Source organism: Rhagoletis zephyria, unplaced genomic scaffold, assembly GCF_001687245.7.
Source record: "Rhagoletis zephyria isolate East Lansing unplaced genomic scaffold, Rhagoletis_zephyria_1.1 Rzeph_scaffold_02247, whole genome shotgun sequence".
Taxonomy (NCBI): Eukaryota; Metazoa; Arthropoda; class Insecta; order Diptera; family Tephritidae; genus Rhagoletis; species Rhagoletis zephyria.
In genome coordinates this window covers 36,619-41,268 of record NW_016159331.1, presented here as the reverse complement: position 1 = coordinate 41,268, position 4,650 = coordinate 36,619, and positions in this window count along the sequence as shown.

Below are 4,650 nucleotides of genomic sequence, written 5' to 3'. Positions count from 1 at the left end.
TTTCTTTTTTAACCGACCTCAAAAAGGAGATGGTTATGAGTTCGTCGGAATATTTATTTATTTAATTATTTTATTTTATTTTATTTTATTTTTTTTATGTATGTGACCGCATAACTTTGGACCACGTTAATCGATTTCTAAATTCTTTTTTTAAAGGAAGTAACACCTTTCCTCACAGGTGGTCCCATACTAATTTGGTTAAGATCATTACATCATGAAGAAATTAGCAATGATCTTAAATTTGTATACGGGAATTGAAGTCGGTTTTGTTTTTTGCTTAAAAATTACCTTTTTTTCAGACAGTTAGAAATAATGTATAAAGACCCCTCCCACTTAAACCGAATTGGAAAAGAGCTGTTTCGCTCAAACTAACATTGGAACGGCGGAACCCAAACTTCTTTAATTTAAGACTTCTAGCAATTTGTTTTAATATTGGAAAATAAAATATTTACTTATTTAATAATACATTTGTTTGCAATTATTAATCTCAAATAAAGTTTACTTCAGGCCCTTCACTGCCATTAATCTTTTCTACTGTAGTCCTTATTAAATTAATTAGAAACTTAGAGAAATAACATTTTGTGTATAAAACTTACTTGAGTTACCTTCTAAACTTTTTATTTATTTTTTAATCATGTTAGGTAATTTTTTACCAAAAGGAACACAAATTTTCGTAAGCCTGAGTAATATTTAAAAAAAAGATTGGTGGACCTCTTCAGTAATCGAGAAAATTATATTCTGTTACTTTTCCATATTTTTGTAACCAACAATACACACTCTCAAAATTTCATTGAAATCGGTTGAGCGGTTTCGGAGATTAGCGTAAACGAACAGAGTGACACGGGATTTTATATATATAAAGATAAAAATAAGCACATTGCCAGGAGCATAGAAAAAATTTGGTGTGTGTAGATCCTATTCTCGCGAGTCTTTTCCAAGATTTGGCGTATTGTGAATACCTGATCTATGGTGGATTTTCCAGGCCTAAAGCCACACTGATAAGTTCCAATCAGTTCGTTGACGGTGGGTTTCAGTCTTTCGCACAATACACCCGACAAGACCTTGTAACCTGTGCTTAGAAGGCTGATTCCGCGGTAGTTGGCGCGAATGGCGGGATCGCGTTTATTGTGGATTGGGCAGAGTACACTTAAATTCCAGTCGTCGGGCATGCGTTCATCTGACCATATTCTGTATAACAGCTGATGCATGCACCTAATCAACTTCTCGCCATCGTACTTTAATAGCTCATCTGGCAGGCTGTCAGGTCCAGCAGCTTTGTTGTTTTTCAAGCGCGCTATCGCTATTCGTACCTGGTCATAGTCAGGTGGTGGAACATCAACTCCGTCGTCATCGACTTGGGGCTCGGGTTCGTCTTCTCCACTAATTTCAGCGCTGCTACCATTCAGTAGGGTGGCAAAGTTTTCCCTCCATAATTTAAGTACATTCTGGACATCGGCCACTAGGTCGCCATTGTTGTTCTTACAGGAGTCCGCCCTGGTCTTGAAACCTTCCGTAAGTCGCCTAACCTTGTAAAATGTTCGGGCGCTTCTCCTGTCGGCTAGCATCTCAAGCTCTTCACACTCACGTATTTCAGCTNGGGTTCGTCTTCTCCACTAATTTCAGCGCTGCTACCATTCAGTAGGGTGGCAAAGTTTTCCCTCCATAATTTAAGTACATTCTGGACATCGGCCACTAGGTCGCCATTGTTGTTCTTACAGGAGTCCGCCCTGGTCTTGAAACCTTCCGTAAGTCGCCTAACCTTGTAAAATGTTCGGGCGCTTCTCCTGTCGGCTAGCATCTCAAGCTCTTCACACTCACGTATTTCAGCTTCTCTCTTCTTATTGCGGCAAATACATCTCGCTTCCTTCTTCAGTTCCCTATAACGGTCCCACATGGCTCGTGTTGCGCCCGATCGCAGCGTGACCCTATAGACGGCGCCTGTTTTCTCTGCGGCTTCTTAACATTCCTCATCGTACCAGTTGTTCTTTAGGGCTCGCTGAAAACCAACTACTTCTTCGGCGGCGGTACTTAATGATCGGGAAATGTGGTTTCACTGCTCGCTTATGTGGGATTGTTGAAGAGTGCTCTCAGAGAGCAGGTGTGTGAGTCGAGTGGCGAATAAATTGGCCGTCTGTTATGATTGCAGCTTTTCAACGTTAAGCTTTGCTTGCATTGTTGGAAGCACATTTTTTGCTGCGTCGGGTGCGTATCTTGGCTACACCAAGATAGTGGTCCGAGTCGATGTTTGGCCCTCGGAGTGTACGTACGTCTAAAACGTTGGAAGCATGCCTTCCGTCTATCCCGACGTGGTCGATTTGGTTTCTCGTTTTTCGATCTGGAGACAGCCATGTAGCTTGGTGGATCTTCTTATCCTGGAATCTAGTACTACATATTACCATGTTTCAGGCACCAGCGAAGTCGATCAGCCACAGTCCGTTATCGACAGAATTTTCCGACAGTGCCGCCAAAGATCCCTTCCTTGCCCACTTTGGCATTAAAATCGCCGAGCACGATTTTAACATCGTGTCGCGGGCAGCGCTCATATGTACGGTGTAAGCGCTCTTAGAAGAGATTCTTGGACGCCTCATCCTCCTCTTCCGTCGGGGCATGGGCGCAGATGAGCGAAATGAAGAATATCGCTTTGATGCGGATTGTGGCTGGACGTTCGTCCACCGGGGTTAACGCCAGTAGTCGGCGACAGAGTCTCTCTCCTACCACGAATCCAACACCGATTTTGCGCTCTTTTACGTGGTAACTGTAGTAAAAGTCGCAAGGCTTCGAACTTACTTTTGCTTGCATTTCTTGGATGGTGGTGATGTCAGCCTTTGTCTTCCCGAGGACATCAACCAGCCGGGCAGAGGCACCTTCCCCATTGAGGGTCCAGATATTCCAGGTGCATTCCCTCGTCATCAAAAAAAGGAGGTGACAACCGAGGCTGTATGTTATTTTCTTTGGGCGGGGTTTTCACGTGGCGGGACCCAAGCGAAGTTTTACGCCCTCCCACTTTAGCTCGCTCCCAAACGGGGGTTTGGTTGCTACCCAGAGGATATGTGGATATAAATATCTTGACCTTGTGAGCTGCGGTTTGAACCGTATGCACAAGAATCGCTTCCGGCCACTCCCGGGTGAATGGGAGTCAAAAGTTTTCCACTTCTGCGCACGGAACAGTTCCTCCAAAAAAGAACTTTTATATTAATGAAATATTAGGGCTATTCAGGATCTTGTGCATATGCTCTTGCATTTGCATATTCGTTGCATTTGTACATTCACAACAATTAAATGCACATGGTTGCCAAGGCAGCCAGCATAAACTTTGCAAACGCAATTCCATCTGCAAATCCCAGATCATTTCCACAACTTCCTGAACAGCCCTATTAATTTATGCGACAAATATAGTACTGGTCAAAATAATAGCACCACAACATTTTTAGCAGTTTTTACCATTTCTTTGTTGGTTTAGTGTTTACTAATTTTTTATAAAAGTTGTACAAAACATAAAGAGCTACAAAATCATTAAAATTTCAAGCCTTTAAATTCGAATTTCTATAAAAATTTTGTGTAAGCAGTTTTATAGCTTATTAAATTTTACTATAACTTAGTGTAAGCTAGTCGTTGCTGAAACATCCAATGACATTTTTTTGCCGACTGCGTTGTTTTCTTGCATAAAAAAAATTAATGCCATGTGTAGAGATGAAAGAGAAAAGTTTCGTTAAAACCGACATCGACTGTTTTCAACTATGGACACTATCGATGGTATCCCACCTTTATTTCACTCCTACAGCCCTATTCGCGTGTTTTTACAGTCGTCAATTTTCACAGTTCGATTGTCATTATCGTGTCATCAACTATTGTCATAGGTATGCACAGTCAATAATGACAAGCGAAAAGCTCGTTTTATTTGCCAATTGCGGCGAAAGTTTCTCTATAGTTAAACAGCTGTTCTTTGTTTACATTTCCATTGTTCTTTTTGACCGCCACTGCAACAGACGGGATTTCTTTTAAATAAAATCCACCGCAGCAATGGATTGTAAAAACTGTCCAAAAAAAACTGTTGTCTCGGAGTTCCCTCAGAAGTCTTCTTCTCTATATAATTTCTTCTTGCTCCACAATAAAAGCCGCGTACATAATAATTATTTCCCCCATGAATAATATTCTGCAATGGATACTATTATGATATGCAAACGCAAATGATATATTTTTAACACACATAATTAGTGAAATAAAATGGTTTGGAAACATCGATGTTTCCGCAATAAACACCGATGTTCCCGCAACAAACATCGATGTTAAAAAACATCGGTTATAAAAACGATACATCGATGTTTTACCGATGCTTTAATATCTCGTCCATGGTGGAATTATACCAGGTGAAGTAATTAGAGAAAGATTAGGAGTGCAATGGGGTATAGTCATTGCGCTGGGTATGCAGTTACAGTTGCATGGCTATACTCAATCCCGACTCTTGCGTCCTCGTTCGCGCACTCTGGGCAACGTGAGCAACCCATGTGCGAGATGCGGTAACCAATCCGAGTGGAGCCTTGGGTCACGGCAGAAAGAGAGGGAGCTTCGGTGGGGCCACTCTGACTTATTCGGTTTAAGGGCTCACTGAAGTCTGCAGCGTCTGTTCACCAGTAGGTGCGGCTGCAAGCG